This window comes from Neofelis nebulosa, chromosome 9, assembly GCF_028018385.1.
Source record: "Neofelis nebulosa isolate mNeoNeb1 chromosome 9, mNeoNeb1.pri, whole genome shotgun sequence".
Lineage (NCBI taxonomy): Eukaryota > Metazoa > Chordata > Mammalia > Carnivora > Felidae > Neofelis > Neofelis nebulosa.
Window position 1 is genome coordinate 87,294,091 of NC_080790.1, and position 18,909 is coordinate 87,312,999.

Consider the following 18,909-nt stretch of genomic DNA (forward strand, 5'->3'; position numbering starts at 1 on the left):
ATGGTTAGTCTCTAATAAGATTCCAATCAGCTAGGATCCGGTAAGATAATTTCCCTGAGGACAAGCTCTGTGAAACGGAGCTGAGTGCTCTGGGTAGGTTTCAGAAAAATTACTTTTCCCTTCCTACATCCGGAAGCAGGAGAAGGTTTTCTCCTGATTTTCAGATCTTCACCCTTCAAAACGTTGGGGCTCCTGGAGGTAAAATTCTCAACATCCAGCAACACCCCCTCCTCAGATTGGGCCCCCCAGGGTTTTAATCTGCCAGGCCGACTGGAGCTGAGTCTCAGCAATTAGTCACTCACCCCTGAAGGCACCAGCGACTTTTTGTTCCCAGTGGGTTGTGACTCTGTGTCCATCTTCAGTTTGGGGTGACACTTTGCCCTGTGACATTAATTCTCTGATGAATCTAAGAAGAATTCTTTTCAATTTCCTCAGCATTTTTCTTGGGAGGATGGGAATAATGATTTCCAAGGTTTTAAGGAGGACTGGAAACCATAAGTCCTTGACTTGCCTCTTTCTATAAATGTCTCTAGAGGTTTTTTCATGTCAGTTTCTATAGGTATCCCTTCTCAATTTCAGCTGCATGTTCTAATCATCTAGGGAGTTTTAAAAAAGGCTGATGCCTGAGTCCCACCCAGAGAGTCTGATGTAAATGGGCTTGGCTTGGGTATGGCTTAGGCAGGGGGTACTCAAAAGCTCTGGTTTGATACTGATGTACAAGATGAGTTGAGAAACTCTACTATAGAATGACTTAACTCGGGGCGCCTGGGTAGCTCAGTCAGTTGAGCATCTAACTCTTGATTTCAGCTCAGGTCATGTCTCATGGACGTGAGATTGAGCCATGCTTCAAGCTCTGTGCTGACAGTGTGGAGCCTGTTTAGGATTCTCTCTCTTCCCTCTCCCTCTGCCCCTCCTCCACTCATGTGAGTACATTCTCTCTCTCTCTCTCTCTCTCTCTCAAAATTAAATAAACATTTAAAAAAAGAGAATGATTGAACTCACACCTTGTAATAACTGTTTGCCATTCAATGCACAGATTTCTAACTTTAATGATAAAGGGTGTACACTATGTGCTTGAGAGATCTTAGCCAGATCTCTGCTCAGGGCTGTCTTAACCCTCTGGATCTTCTTCAGTTAGTTGTGAGCTACTCAATCTCTTATCATATATGGTAGAATGACTGATTTGTGGTTCAGGCCTCAGGCCTTTTCTTCCAGATCTTGCTTCTTACCTGCTTTGAGTACTGAGTCTTATTGATTAGTTACTAGGGAAGGCTTTGCTTCCTTCCATGCTGACTTTTATATGTGGGATTGCAGCCTCCTGACAGGAAACGTTTTGCAGGATAAATTTCTGTTTCATCTGTGTGAAGGCAAGGAGATTTCTTTCCATGCTGCACTCTCAAAATGATTTTGCCATTGCTTAGCAATATAGACTCCTCCCCATAATTATTTTAGTGTGAGACCATGAAGCAATGCCCAGAGTCCCAACCAATACTTCCTCATCCATCTCTCACCTACGAAACTACCAAGAGAAATGTGCACAGTAGGTGCCCATTGTATATATATATATATATATATATATATATATATATATATATGTGTGTGTGTGTGTGTGTACACATATTACACATATATGAATATGTTAGTTTTGGAATAGAGTCCAATGCAGTTCATGACCTGTGTTCATTATTTCTACAATGAAGGAAATAGTCTATATCTGCACTGTCTACTGTAAAAGCCAGTAGCCAGTATGGTTATTGAGCACTTGAAATGGGGCAAATGTGACTAAGGAAATGAATTTTCAATTCAATTTATTTTTAATTAATTTAAATTTTAGTAGGTACATATGGCTAGTGATTATTGTACAGACAAATAGTTGAAGTGGCCATGTTTTTCAGTTTTTCCCTCTCTTTATTTCTCTCCAATTCTGTCTGTTTAGAGATGTGTTTTTTTCCTTTCTATATCATTATCTGGGGCCTGGTTACCTGATGGCTGTCTTTGACATTGCTATATATTGCCTCCTATCCATTTGTGTTTCTCAAGCCAGTTTCTTTCCGTACAGACATAAACGTTCCCTTCTCTCATCTCCAGCCTATAGCTCCTCTGGGTGTGGTGATTGAAGTGTAGGTGATTTGTCCATATCTAAAGCTGTCAGATAGTTTGAACAAAAATACTGAAAATCATTGCCAAAATTTGTCAACCAATTAGACAAAGACCTGGGAGGAAAAGTTTATGGTAACTTGTACCACATCTTATATTTTATATTAGATGGCATGGCTTTAAAAAATTAATTCTGTATTTAAAATTAACTGTTTATCTCTTACACAAAACAAAAAAGAATATTTAAAAATATATAGGAGCGATATAACCATATGGCAGAGGAGGAGACCCCAGCTTCCAACTCCCCACAAAGATAAAACACTGGACAGCTATTCATCAACAAAAACAGCTCTCGGAGAGCTCTGGAGTCTAATAAGGAAACTTCAGCAGCCAAATGGAATAAAAATTGGGAGTAACTGCACAAAAAGGAAGGAAGAGCAGCCTCTTTTCGCCTTTGTCATCTTGTCCCCCAAGCCGACACTGCTCAGTGACTCACCAGCTAGAAAGAGTCCCGTCTCTGGGGAAGAGAAGACAGAATAAGCAGTCAGCTTCCCCAGACTTAGGGGGGCATCTCATGAAGAACCTGCTTCAGTTTCACCCCTCCCAGAGACCCGCAAAGCTGAGACATAGGCAGTTGGGAACAAGGAAGAAAAGCAGGGACTACCAGGATCAGCCATACAACAGAAGTGACCATGATTCCTGGTGACCTGCTTCACAGCGAGTCCCAGCAGCTTTTGGCACTAACGTAATCAAAGACCAGTACAGCCTAGGCACACTCCTTGCAGATTTCACCAGTTTTATCCCCATGCCTACTCTCATTTGCATGTATCAGTTACCTGTGTCCCTCCCTACTTCCTCTCACAACCCTCCTCTTTAGACCAAGGATGCACACTGGCAGCAAGCCTGGAGCCCTGTGGCTGACCCCCACTACTTTGAGTGTGTTTTGGTTTAGCACCTACAGTTGCACACTTTCATGCTATTGGCTTGATACACTAAACTCCACTGCCATGTGCACACGTCTGGCAAGATTCTGAGCCATGGAAGTGCACACCAATAGAGCAGGCTCCCTTGGCTGTTTGGGGCCCAGATTTAGCGTTATTGCCTGTCACTAACCTGTAACATTGGGCTCACCTGTAGCTACTCCTTGAGTTGTGCACTTGCATGTCCATGTGAGACCCTGTCACTGGCCTCCACTGCTATGCACATGCCCCTGGGGAGACTGCACAGACACAGGAGAGCATGCTGACAGTTGTAGCCGCCACAGCAGTTTGTGGGCCTGGATCCGACCCTATCTCCTGTCACTAGCTTGCACCACTGAGTTCATCTTGAGCTGCTCCCTCCAGCTGTGTACCTGCATGCCCCTGACTTGTCTCCCAACACCATCCAGGGCTTCTGTACACACATGGCAAGAACTAGCAGCCACGGTATTGCAAACTGATGGCCAAGGGCCTCACAACTGCCAGTGTGCCTCCAGTTCATTCCTACACTGGCTGCTTGCTCTGGTCTCCACCACTCTATGTATGTGTGAAACCAGCCTCTGCCATTATAAGAGCACTTACAGCTGTTCTTTCTAGTCCAGTGTGTGCATATCACTAGCTCCAGTCACTACCACTGTCTGCCTTGGTCCCTGACCACTAAGCCTGGAGGTGCTGCTGAGGATACCACCAACCTTTTGTGGCCTCCATGGATCTGCTGCAGCGTTCTTCAAGGACCATGCAGTTGCTGATGCTGTGGATTCCGGTGGCCTGAGCCAACAAGTCACCATGCCCTCTGGACCTGGAGCAGCCATATATCACTGCACTTGATGATGAACACCACTGGACACAGAGTCATGGTGTGCTCTGGCCTGCCCCCAACCTCAGGGGCAGGTCTGTCCTTACCAAAGTCAGTCAGTAAAGTCTGAAAGAGGCAATTCCCTCTTCCAATGTGCAGACAACTTAGCAGAATTACAAGGATCAATGAGAATTAAGAAAATAGGATTCTATCCAAGGGACATAGGAAGCTTCTAGTACTTAATCCCAAAGAAATAGAGATACAGCAATTGCCACACAAAAAAATTTATATTTTCCAAAAAATATGCCCCCAAATTAAGATTCTCAGATATATATATATATATATATATATATATATATATATATATATGAATGAGATTGGATAAAATTCAATGGAATCATGGGACACCCAGCTGGCTCAGTAGTGAAGCATGTGACTCTTAATCTCAGAGTTGGGAATTCAAGCCCCCAGTGGGTGTGGAGATTACCTAAAAATAAAAATAATTAAAATATAATGGAATCAGAAAAACTATAAGAGAACAAAATTAGAAGCTTGAAAAGGATAGGAATATAAAAAATAACTGAACAGGAATTTAGGAGCAGTGGAATACAATGACTGAAGGATGCAACAGAACTTCAACAGCCAACTAGATTGAGGAGAAGAAAGAACCAGTGAGCCCGAAGATAGATTGCTTAAAATTATTCAGTCAGAAAAGCAAAAAGAAAAAATACAAAGGGATGAAGAAAGCTTACAGGACTTCAGGTATACTATTAACCTACACATCACTGGAGTCCTAGAAGGAGAAGTGTAGAAAATTTATTTTAAAAAAATAATGGCTGAAAACTTCCCAAATCTAGAAAGAGATAAGACATTCAAGTTCACAAAGCTAATAGTTACCCCAAAATGTCAAACTGAAACAATATTCGACAAGACACATTATATAATAAAGCTGTCTAAAATCAAAAATGAAGAGAGAATCTTAGAAACACTAAGAGAAAACAGTTATCTCATACAAGGAAACCTCAATGAGGTCAGCATATTTCTCAGCAAAAACCTCCCAGGCCAGGAGAGAATGGGTGGTATATACAATGTACTGAAGGGAAAAGCTGTCAGCCAAGAGCGCTTTCTCCAGCAAAACTGTACTTCAGAAGTAACAGTAAGGTAAAGACTTCACCTCACAAAGAAAAACTGAGGGAAATTAGCCCCTCAGAAAGCTAAGAAGAAAAGCTAAAAAGAATTATTCAAATTGAAATAAAAGATGCTACTGTAACTTTAAAACATGAAAGTATACAACACAGTGGTAAAAGTATATAGTGTATTGTCAGATTCAGAACACTCTAATACTGTAATGTGGTAGTGTGTTAAGCACTTAACTCTAGTGTAAGGGTTAAAAGACAACAAGTCCCCCATGGACTTGAACTTCACTTTGGAACATATACAGAACACTCTATTCGACAGCTACAGGATATACATTCTTCCTAATCACACATGGAACATTCTCCAAGATAGGTCATATATTAGAGCACAAAACATATATATCCTTTCATGATTAGAACTTTCAACAAATACAACCCAATTTTTAAAAGGTTGAAATCACTCTCAAAAATAAATAAACATTAAAAAAACTAAGGGCACCTGGGTGGCTCAGTCAGTTAAGCACTCGATTTCAGCTCAAGTCATGATTTCACACTTTGTGTATTTGAACCCCATGTCGGCTCTGAGCTGACAGCTCAGAGCATGGAGCCTGCTTCAGATCTTTGTCTCTTTCTCTCTGTCTGCCCTTCTTCCACTCATTCTCTCTCTCTCTCTCTCAAAAAATAAATAAGCATTAAAAAAATAATTTAAAAAAGATTGAAATCATACCAAGTATCTTTCTTGACCACAGTGGTATGAAACTAGAAATCAGTAACAGGAGGAAAACTGGAATATTAACAAATATTTGAAAATTCAACAACATATTCCTGAACAACCAATGGGCCAACAATAAAACCAAGAGGAAAAATAAAGTATCTTGAAACAAATGGAAACACAACATACTAAAACTTTGGAGATGCTACAAAAGCAGTGCTAAGAAGGAAGTTTTAGTAATAAATTCCTATATTAAAAATAAGGAAGTTCTCAAATAAACAACCTCACCTATACTCCAAAGAATGAGAAAAACAAGAAAAACTAGCCCAAAATTAGTAGAAGGAGGGAGATAACAATTATCTGTGCACATAAATAAAGAATAGATAACAAGGAGAAAGGATTAATAGTATGGAGGTTCCTCAAAAAATTAAAAATAGAACTACCCTACAACCCAGCGATTGTAATACTAGGTATTTGTCCAAAGAATACCAAAATGCTGATTTGAAGGGGAACATGCATCCCAATGTTATAGCAGTGTTATCAACAATAGCCAAATTATGGAAGAGTTTGAATGTCTATCGACTGATGCATGGACAAAGATGTGGTATATATGTATACACACACACACACAATGGAATACTACTCAGCAATCAAAAAGAACAAAGTCTTGCCATTTGAAACAATATGGATGGAACTGGAATGTATTATGCTAAGTTGAATAAGTCAGTCAGAGAAAGAAAAATATTAAATGATTTCATTCATATGTGGAATTTAAAAAACATAACAGGTGAACATGGGGGAAGGGAAGGAAAATAAGATAAAAACAGAGAGGGAGGCAAACTGTAAGAGACTTTTAAATACAGAGAACAAATTGAGGGTTGATTGAGGGGTTTTGGGTGTGGGGATGGGCTAAATGGTCAAGGGGCATTAAGGAGAGCACTTGTTGGGATGAGCACTGGGCATCATACGTAAGAGATGAACTACTGGGTTCTATCCTGAAATGAATAGTACACTGTATGTTAACTAACTTGGATTTAAATAAGTAAATTTAAAATTAAAAAGAAAAGATTAACAAAGATAAAGTGGGCTTTTTTGAAAAGAAACAAAGTTGGAAAACCTTTGGGTATAGTACAAGAAAAAAAAATAAAGAGGACAAAAAATCTGAAATAAGTGAGGAGACATAACAGCTGATACCACAGAAATACAAAAATTCATAAAAGAATACTAAAGCAATTATATGCCAACAAATTAGATAATCTTGAAAAAGCTGATAAATTCTTAGGAATATATGATCTGCTATATCCGAATTACAAAGAAATGGAAAATCTGAATTAACAAGAAAGGAAACTAAATTAGTAATCAAAGTCTCCCAACAAAGAAAAGCCTAGGACCAGATGACTTTATGGGTGAATTCTACCAAACTTATAAAAAAAAAGAATTAACATCTGGTCTCACACAGAAATTAAAGTCCAGAAATACAGACACTACCATACTCCACCCCTTCTGATTCATTAGCCCCATTCATATTCCCAGATGAAGTCTAGTCCCTTCTTCAGCTTCTTTAGCAGTTGCTGCATGAAGTAATATTTTAGAAGTAACACAGCTTCTTTAGCACCTCTAGAAGTGGAAAACTCCAACTCTGAGTGTCATGTATCACTCAAAGTTCCAGGGAGCTATCAAGTCACACAACAAAGAGCAAAGCACCTGAGAATTTAGAAATAACCAAAGCCCAGGAACAATTGTGATTGCTCCAAGAGCTTACCTTCTAGGCCCTAATTCTCATGTGAGAGCATTTTCCAAATACAAGTTACTTTTCCAAACCAAAACATTTAACAGTCAAAAATTACACTGAGGTCATCAACCAAACACAGAGAATTGCATAAATGTGGTGTAGGTGAGAGCAGAGTGTATACAGAGGAAAAAGAGAGAGACAGAGAGAGGCAGAGAGAGAGAGAGAGAGAGAGAGAGAGAGAACAAAAGCCCTCTGGTTTCAGCTTTTGGGCTGTCCAAACTCAGCTGGACCAATCTCCATTGGCTGGCCAGAACCCATTGGCTGTAAACCACCGGCCTTCCTTCAGGATGATTCACCTCTCTCTATGCACTGGACCAGCTCCACCAACATCTCTGCCATCTTCATGGGCTCCTTGGCCTTCTCCTCGGCCTTCTTATTCCTTTTGGTCACTCTGCCTTTGACTCCATCATTTGGATTCTGAAGATGATTCAGGGTGCTCTCCTCTGAGGCCTCCCCTCCACCTGTGTTTTTATTTGGATGAGCATATTGTCCATCTGCCATAGTTTGCTGCTTCTGCATGTATGCTCTCCCCCACTCCTGGGTGAGAGCCACATTGTCATCCAGCATCTCATTGATGACTGGCAGCAGGAGCTGTTGGAAATCTTCCTCAGGCTCCAGCACTTTCACCTCCTCCAGCTCTGCCAGCTCGAGGACATCGAAGGGCCATATTCTCTCCCACTTCTCCAGAATTTTGCTATCAATGTCTGCAACAAAGAAAGAGAGATGTGATTTGTTGAAAATTTAAATTTTATGTGACACACTATCTGATGTAACCTGTCTGGTCATTTTTTTTGGACAGCCCAACTTAGCCCAACTCCTAGAATAGGAGACTTGATCTTGGTATTCTGTACAAATTGATGTAATACCATGATGCATTTCAGGGGATTCTGGGCATAGGAAGAGATATTTGCAAAGGCTCTTGAGGGGCTGGAGAATGACAGGAGGACTGTCTGCATTGGACCCTAATGTGCACAGGGACTGGGTATTTTTGAACTTCATAAGTTGTCTTGCTATAAATTCATTTCAGTAGCTGACCTGACAAGTGTATGAGGTCAAAACCTTTCCAGGTGTAATAAAAAAATTACCATGCTAATAAAAGTATTTATTTTCTTGAAAAGACAAAAAAATTAACATAATTTTTTCCAAACCATTACAAAAATTTGAAGAAGACAGAATACTTCCAAACTCATTTTAAGAGGCCAGTATTACTCTGATAACAAATCCAGATGAGGATACTACAAAAAAAGAACTACAGGTAAGTATCCTTGATGAATATAGACATAAAAAAACTCAACAAAATTAAATTCAAACAACAAATCAATTTCAATGGCACATTAAAATGGCATACACCAAGATCTATATATATATATGTGAAATATATATATTTTCCATATGTATTTCATATTATTTCATATTTCAATTTCAATGGCACATTAAAATGGCCATACACCAAGATCTATATCTATCTATCTATCTATCTATATATATATATATATATATATGTGAAGTATATATATTTTCCATATGTATTTCATATTACATATAATGAAATATACATATATATCTCATAAGAATATTATTCACCCATTAAAAAGAAGGAAATCCTGCCATTTGTGAGAACATGGTTGGACCTTGAATACATTTCACTAAGTGAAATAAGCCTCTAGAGAAAGATAAATACTGCCTACTATCTTTCTACATGGAATCAAAAATAAATTTAAATACATAAAAACATAGAGTAGACTGGTGCTTGCCAGGGGCTGGAGAGTGGGGGGAATGGGGAAATGGTGGTCAAAGTGTATAGACTTTCACATGGAAGTTGAGCAAATTCCAGAGATCTAATATACAGTATGTGAGTTAAGAATACTGTATTGTACACTTGAAAGTTTATAAGGTTCTCACCATAACAACAACACCATGGTAACTATGCAAGGTGAAGGATATATTAACTAACTTTATTGTGGTAAACATTTTGCAGAGTATGTGTATTGTTATCACACTGTATACCTTAGACTTACACAATTATGATGTTAATTACAGCTTAATAAAATTGGAGAAAAACATGTATAATAACGATGTTTGCAAGAGAAAAAATATATATGTATACACACAGTTCAATTCTATAACTTTGTATTTATGATGTGATAATCATTAGCCTAAAATTACCCATGACATTAAAATTCTGTACAAGGTTTTGACACAGAAATTAAGATAGAATACCAATTTAAAAATGTTTGGAATGCTGTATCCCGTGTTGAAAAGTATAAAAAAGATATTTTTCTTTTAAGAGTATGGAACATTATGCCAAAGGCAATGACTTCCCATAAGGAGAACTTCAATCTCGAAGGCATTCCTGTTTCTAGAATAACAGTCTTTACATTTCTGTTACTTTGTCAAATGAAAGGCATTTCTCAGATTTAACAAAACACCGTACACTCAAAATGCCATTTGCTTATTTTAAGATGCAAACATCTTTAGGATGTGAACTCTTAAACGGCACTTCAGTGATTCAGTGTCTTGACCACATGAACAGGGAACCCTTCTATAATATGCATCCTGAAATGGATCATCATGGCTGCTTCCAAGCAATTAGAACCAAGTTCTGCTCATCACTCTTCATCTAATTTGGCTGGTCCTTGTTAAAATCAACACAAGAACTTTTTGTTGCATTGATGTACAAGTAAACTCATGCAGTTGTACCCAAGTGACAAATTGGCAAAGCAATAGTATAGGCTGAGAGTGATTTGCAATACTTACCAGGAGCCAAGTTGTAACATGCTAATGATATTCCACTCTCAGGTTCAAATTGGACTGGAGATCATTTAATGTCTCCTTGGAAAAGAGCTCAAAGAAACCCAAGAAACTCAAAGATCTGGAGATCTTCCAGACTGTCTAAGAAAACACATGTGAATATTAAACATCTCTTTTCAGAAGAGTTGCCTCAAACATTAGTTTATGCCCCTAAAGAAAACTGTGAGAAATCCAACTAGGTTGGGATTCTAGCAGGATGGGGCATATTTGAAAACAGGCAGCTAAAGTTTCATATCTGAAGTCTTTGAACTTCTAACCAACTTGAGAACTGAAAGGAGGGAGCTCTATTGTTCCTTTCCATCCCGCCCCACCAAATAATAACAAACACCAACTAAACATTTATTGTTGAAAGAGATCAGACTTGAGCAACCTGCTCCTTATAAGCAATTACCTTTTCCTGCCCTCTCCTGCTTCTGCTTTCTCTCCTCTTCCTTCTGCCATGGTTGTTGAGTGCATCTCAAATGCCAAGCAAGTACTGAATTCTAAAGACAGCCCTTTATTAGTTACACTTTTTCAGAAGAAAGAGTGATTAAGTCGATGTCAAACCTGGCTAGTATGTAAAAAATCTAAAAGTCACATCCAGCTATGATCTTAACCATAGTCTTCATGCTTGGGAAAAAATTGAGAAAAGTGTTATCTCTGATCTTGCATTTGTTGTGTTTCCTGCAAAGAATGTCTTTTTTTTTCCCTTTTCTCTGTCTGAACTATCATCCTGTTCACCCCTTAAAGACTACCTGTAATGTCCTTCTCAAAGCTCCCCTGTTAAGGTGGGTCCTTGCCAGGTACTATGTGTATGTCCCTGGTCTATCTATGGCACTTATCCAAATCTTCCCTGGCACTGCCTGTCCTCGCCTCTACAACTTTTTAAAAAAATTTTTTTAATGTTTGTTTATTTTTGAGAGAGAGAGAGAGAGAGAGAAAGAGAGAAACATACACAGAGAGAGAGAGAGAGAGAGAGAGAGAGAGAGAGAACAAGCAGGAGAGGGGCAGAGAGAGAGGGAGACACAGAATCTGAAGCAGGCTCCAGGCTCCGAGCTGTCAGCACAGAGCCTGATGTAAGGCTTGAACTCATGAACCGTGAGATCATGGACCTGAGCCAAAGTTGGATGATTGACCAACTGAGCCACCCAGACAACCCTAGGTATTTTTATTTAAAATTTATTTACTTATCTTGAGATAGAGAGAGAGAGAAAGAGAGAGAGAGAGAGCTGGGGAGAGGCAGAGAGAGAGAGAGAGAGAGAGAGAGAGAGAGAGAATCCCAATCCGGCTCCACGCTGTCAGTGCAGATCCCAACATGGGGCTGAGAACCCACAAACTGTGAGATCACAACCTGAACCAAAATCAAGAGCCAGCTGCTTAACTGACGGAGTCTCCCAGGCCTCTCCTGTCCTCTATATCTTGAGCTTCCTGAGGCCAGAAGCCATTTCTCACCCATCTTTGTATCTCCCAACAACTAAATGCAATTGTCAAGGGTGGAGGCTTGATAGAACTTCTCAAGTAATAAGTTCAAGCATATATTTTGTTTGTTTTCTACACACATTCTGCAATTAGCAGTGTCTACAGCCAGCTCTTAGTGGATCATGAGAGGGCTTATAAAATGTTCAGAAATTTTGTGAGCCCAGTGTTAAACACAGCCATTATTAAAATTTAAATTACATAAGCCTACAATGAAATGGATTTTATTAAAAAGTAATAAATGCTAAAAAAAAACATGACTTCCTCATGATTTTACATTGTGCTAATATCTCGCCTCTTGAGATTATTCCTATTTATTGCATATGCATGGTGGAAACGCTATAGAGGGATGGTTGTCTACACATCTCTTCTTGTCTCCGCATGCAGTGATACCAGCCTAGCAGCTTGAAATCTGCCACGGGTGGAACATTTGCTCCTCAGACATTGGCGAAACTGCAAGTCAGGGGTCACCTACTTCCACTCCAGAGACTAGCTAATGCACTATGTACCTATTCTGAAATCAATTCTCCCCTAACCACATTTAGTACTCTCATAATCTTATTTTCTTTTTTTTTTAATGTTTATTTATTTTTGAGACAGAGACAGAGCATGAACAGGGGAGGGGCAGAGAGAGAGGGAGACACAGAATATGAAACAGGCTTCAGGCTCTGAGCTGTCAGCACAGAGCCTGACGTGGGGCTCGAACCCACCAACTGTGAGATTATGACCTGAGTTGAAGTCAGACTCTTAACCGACTGAGCCACCCAGGCGCCCCATCATAATCCCATTTTCTAATTCACTAAACATGACACCAGAATTCTTTCTACATAAAGACTGGTAATAGTCAAAGATTTATAATATAGAAAAATGCATTTTAGCCCTAAAGAGGCACCAAACACATTATGTTCTTGTACTGACAAAAGTCAGTATAGACTCTTGCAACGCCACAAGGTTATGATAATGGATTCAATTTTTATTATACAATCATGAAAAAATTATCTCTGTCATTTGAGCTCTAAGTTTCTTGAAAGCTAAGAAAGACGGGGGTCCTCCCTATAATTTTTCACCAGAGTATAAAATGAATAAAATAGAAAGCATTTTCCTGTCAGTTGAATCACTATGCTGAATTCTTTTTTAAGAGAAAAAAAAGGTTTAAATACTGCATTTAGAGATTTAATATAGAATAGAGTGAAGCAATAAAAAAGCCAGTGTGCTACTTTATAGGATTACTTCTGAATCTGATTAATTCTCCCTCCCTTCCTCTCCTCCCCTTCCTGTGCCTTCTTTGCTCTCCCTTTTCAAGAAAGACTTTCTCTGAAGTTGGAGGAGCTGAGCAATAAAACAGATCAGGTTTAAGAGAAGCAATAACCCACCTTCAGATTAGCTGTTGTAATTCACTTGAAATGTTTGTATGGGGTTATTTGGGGTGAAACAATTCAGGATCCACTTTGTATACAGTCAAGTGCCACCTTTTCTTGTCTTCAGCAAGAAAAACAAAATGAGAACAAAAAGAAGCCTTGTCTTCTACCTGAAAGTTGAGAGAAATTCAAGATCCCAAGAGTTGCTGTTGCCTGTGGTCATTTTCCATTGTTCATTCTATTTTTTTCCCTAATTAATTCCTTTTTCACCTTATCTTGCTCTCTTCAACAATAACGCTTTCCTTTTTAAAATCTGCTTACCTAAGAGTGTTGTGAACCAATTTGGAGTGGTATCTTGATGGAAGTTTTATGAACATTGCTTACTGTAAGTAAAAGACATGGGAGAAGTATGGAGATTATATGTATATAAATATATCCTGCTTTTAAAAAATGAAGTGAAGATTAACACATTCTCTCAAAGATACATCTACTCAACCAGCAGGGATCTTTTTAATTTTTAACAACTTTATTGATCAAATACCTTTCTTCATACTGGAACAGTGAAAGGAACTTTAGGAAACAGAATGGTTTTATTTTTCTGTCTCCACACTTCTGCTGCCATGAGGAAACCTGGTATATTGGAAATAAAAACACCCGAGTTACAATAGAAGTCTGGGTTGGAGTTTTGCTCTTCCATGTGACTTTCAACAGATCAACCCTTCGTAAGCCTCAATTTTAACATCTGCAAAGTAGGGATAATGGTTTTGTTACCTACACTGGAAGATGAAGAGAGGAAGGAAGTACCTGAAAAATCTTTGTAAATAGCAAAGTGCTCTCACATCGTAAGGTTGCTGTCAATAGTCTGGAATTCGTCTTCTAGAGGTACATCACTGGGAAAAAGATGACATTGACTTTTGAGGGTCTGGAGAAAGATTGCCTCTCGTACTTTCTTCCATGTGACTCGATAGCCTGAGTACCCTTGGTAGTGGCCATTGTAATGAAACAAGACCAACTGGAAACCTTAATTAGCTCAATAGATACCAAAATAAATTTCTGAGTCTAGAGAACTCTTTCACCATAAAATTAAGATGTTGCAATGTGTGTAAAATGTCGATTACATGAGAGTCTCCTTTTGGTCCACACTGTGAATTGGACAATAGAGAGGTCACCAACTGTGCCACTGAGAGTGGGCACTTGCAGGGGGATCATTTTCCTCACCTACAGGGTGGACAGGCACCCTGTATCTGAAGAGGTGTGCAAGCCTCTCCATTGCACACACCTGTGAACAGAACCAGTCTCTCCTGCAGGGGGAATGAATGACAGTGACCAGCTATTGTGGGGAGAAGCATTTGGAGGCTTCTCTTTCCAAGATTTAGTTCCAACTGTCTCAGCCCAGATGGGATCTTGGGAAACTGAGAGGCAATTGTCTTTGTATTATCTTGAGTGGATTTTTATTACCCCCTTTCTCAGAGAACTTTCAAAAAAAAAAAAGAAAGCCCCTTGCTGTTAAAAATAAAACATGCACATACATCAGGGTGTGTTTTTTGACAGGGAGATATTTAGTTGAAAAATATCCAGTGCAGTCCAGGGACTGTTTAGAGGGACTGAGTGGCCTCTTTGGTCTGAGCTGTGTGTGCCAAGTGTCTGGAGGGACTTCAGGATGGAAGTTTCAGTGAGGAAAGCAAAAGTGAGCAAGCCCACTCTGGCAGCATGGGTGCAGGGAGGACACAGAGGGGTAAGCATTTTTTAAGCTGGTGTTGCTGTCGGTTTCTGCTAGGACGGTTCCCACCAGGACAGCTTCCAACCTGCAGCAGACCCTCTCCCTCCTCATTCATTGCAGCACTGCTCAGGATTCTGGGAAAATTGATTTTCCATTTTTCATTCTTAAACATCACACCACACCTATTTTCTTGCTCCAAAGCTAAGCTTTCTAAAGTCCTGATGTGCATGACGATTCTGACAAATCTACACTTCTACAAATGTGGGGAATGGCTACGGGGAATTCAGCCATGAACATGTTCTGTCTGCCTCTCCTGATGAATGCTTTCAATACTGAATGGCTGTGCTACATGCTACAGACCTGGCTGACTATGCCCTATCGAACGAGAATACCCGTGCCAGCAAGACATTGTAAAGAAACATCCACTCGAAATTTATACAAAATGCCAGCAACAGAAAACTCATCCATCCCCGGTGGGTCATCTAAACAAAAATGAAAAATAGAAAATGGAGGTATTTTGATCCCAGTGTCTTCAAAGAAAAATTTCACACAAAGGTACATGCACACACATAGGCACACATGCACACACTGGGACCGTGCACATACACAAACACACATATGCACACACACAGGCACATGCACACACGTAGAAACATATATGCACATACAGATACACATATGCACACACAGGCACATGCACACATAGTCATACATATGCCCACACACGGGCACAGGCACACACACATTGGCACGTGCATGCACACGGAAACACGTGTATACACATAGGCACAGGAACACACAGACACACATATGCACACACAGGCACGTGCATACACAGACACACATAGACACACATATGCACACAAACAGGCACACATATGCACACACATAGGCATAGGCACACACAGAGGCACATGCATGCACACAGACACACATGCATACGCGTAGGCACAGGCACACAGGTGTACACACACAGGGACACATATGCACACACACACAGGCACAGGCACACCCACAGGCACACATATGCACACACATAGGCATAGGCACATACAGGCACATGCATGCACACACACACACACACACACACACACGGGTATACACACAGGCACAGGCACACACACAGGCACACTATGCACACACAAAAACACAAGCATTTGTGCACATTCTTCAAACACAGGTTCCTGAAGCTCAAACTTGAATTTGTTAGGAAAAAAAAAAAAAGGAAATCTTAACAGACATGAAGCATTTAGTGTGGTATTTAGGTCATTTCGTATTGTGTATAATACATGAATTTTCTCTATTTTTTAAAATGATAATATTTTTAGTTTTTTTGTGCAAACTAAAGCAGATAAGCCTGCCTGGCTCGTACCAGGCTTTCTCTGAAACTGTACTTCTGACATTTGTCCTTCAATGACCTTCCAAACTACACACAAAGAAAGCCATTGTTGGGAGCAGTGAAGAAGAGGGGAGGGCAAGTGCTGATCTCAGTCAACCTCCCACCCTCCCTCGTCCAGTCCTTCCTTCTTTCTTGATCTAATACCACCTAAATTACTGGAACATCTCATTCTAAATGAGTTTTGCAGAAATCAAATTCTAATAATTTATGGGCCATTGCATTCTTAACCTTTTACTGAAGTATACAGTATGCAGAAAATTGCACATATCATAAAGAAATCCTCACAAATATAATGTCCCCATGTAAACAGCACCTCAAGAAACAGAACATCCCCAGTAATTCCAGAAACCCTCCTTGGGCCCCTTTTAATCACTACTTCCCACCGAGAGGACCACAATTCTGACATCCAACAGTTTATATTAGCTTTATTTATCTTTATAATTTTTATGAACTACAAATGCTTGTATTTTATTAATGTTTATATTCTAGTCTGTCTGGCTTATTTCGCTTACTGCTATGTTTATGAGATTGACCCATACTGGTTTTATTCACATAGTATTATGGTATTCTATTGTACGAATATGCCACAATCTCTTCACCCAACCCACCGGTGATGGATATTCAGGTAATTTCCAGTTTCTGGCTATTACAATTAGTTACACTATGACATGTCTTTTGATGAAAACATGTACACAACCTTAGGGGTACTAACATAAGGGTAGAATTTTGAGTCACGGAGTATGAAAGAGTTCAGCCTTAGTAGACACTGACAAAGAGTTTCCATTTTGTTGGACAAAATGATCCAACAGTGACCAATTTATGCTGGATCTAGAAGTGTCTGAGAGTTACATCCTTAATAATTAGTACTTTTTGTCTTTCTAAATTTTTTTTGCTATTATATAGTGGTTTTAATTCCCATTTCACTAATCACTAATGTAATTGAGCATTTTTTCATACACTTAGTGGCTACTTGGATAACCTTATCTTGGGTTCCTATTTCTTATTGATTTGTAGGCCCTCTTTATATTTTGTGGGTAGGAGTTCTTGGTCAAATATGTATGGCTTACTCTATCATTCTCTCTATGATGACTTTTGGTGAATCCAAGTTATTTATGTTAATGTGGTCTAATATACTGTATTTTTTTCTTTTATGATTAGTACATCTCGTGCTCTCTAGTTAGCAGTTTTTTTTTGTCTTCCCAAAGTCATGAAGAAGTCCTTTTAGGATTTTTTCAAAAAGCTGTATTTTTTCTTTCATATGTGGATCTTTAATCCATCTGGCATTAATCTTTGTGTACGCTGAGAGGTAGGAGTTAGTCACACCTATTAGATATTCCATACAAATATCCATTTAACCTAGTATCCTTTGGAAATCATTATCTTTTTTAAAGCTATACTAGAGTGTTGCCTTGCCCTGCACATCTTTCATAAACTACTTTCTGACAAGAATGTAAACAAAGAGTATCACACAGTTCCTTACTTTTTCAAACATAAATGAATCATTTCTTTATATCTCAGACTCATTTATTATGAATAAAGAGTTCCTTAGGGAATATTGGGTTATATAGATCTATTTGTAACTGCACAAGATGGCATCAATTTTTTAAATATTGTACATACATTTTTCATCGCTTGTATTAATTATTGTTCTGCTCTTACCCACCAGGATTCTCGGTGACCTCTCCTGCTTCCAGAAGTACCAGTGTAGCCATTCTAATATGCTACTTATAATTTCACATGGAGTAGGAATCAGATGCCATGGGTCAGGTGTCCCAGGCTAGGACAGCTCCATGGCAGGGAGTTTATTGAGGAGTGCAGCTGAATCAAAGTGTGCGGGAGAGTGAAGGCATTGATGGAGCAGAGCCTGAAGCGGGGAGTGAGCATAGTCACATCAAGGGCCTCAGAGGGAGCAGCATGGATCTCAGTTAATGCCATTTCGGTGGAGGGCACTGGGCATCTATACTTTTTCATCAACCACACATTGGATGCTGCCTGACCCTGAGCAAGGCCCTCCAGCTATGAGCAGAGGGCTACCTGAGCTCTGTCCTCATCCGGCAGTGGGGGCATCCAACCTGCAGGGCTCTGCCAGCACACAGCAGCATCCACCTCATCAGAATCCCGATTCTTCTGATGGAACATAGCATGGGAGTTGGCGATAAAGTGCATCAACATCCATGCATGGCTTTGGAATTTTGTGGAAACCTTTTTGTCCTGCTTGGAGTTTGTATGCGTCCATATCCTAGGTCTTAGCTGTGTGTTTGGATAATTGATGTTCTGCATATAGGATCACATAACAAATGAGATATTATTCCACTATGTGGGCTTCAAATTAACGAAACACTGCTTTTTATCTGTATGCTAGTGTAACTTGTATTTTAGGTCATGTGACTGAAAATGCTGATTAATTGGGCTGCTTCATTCATTCATGGAGAAATCTACTGTTTTAGGGTGTTTCTAAAGCTAGCCTGTGATCCCACAAGTTCCTAGGTGCCTGTAAAATCTCACCTCTAAGTTTTGTGCTGTTTGGTGCCGTGTGGCTTGTCTGGCTCCTACTACAATCACTGGAACTGGGGAGGACCTTTCCTTTAGGAATTGCCCATGGGGCTTGTCCTGGCCACCATATCTTCTTCCACACCAACCCAGCCCAACAGGTCCA

At 39.6% G+C, this 18,909-nt stretch overlaps 1 pseudogene; it reads right to left on the bottom strand.

Moving 5' to 3' along the window:
• Positions 1-7,792: 7,792 nt before the first annotated feature.
• Positions 7,793-18,425, bottom strand: LOC131486330 (MORF4 family-associated protein 1-like; annotated as a pseudogene).
• Positions 18,426-18,909: the final 484 nt, after the last annotated feature.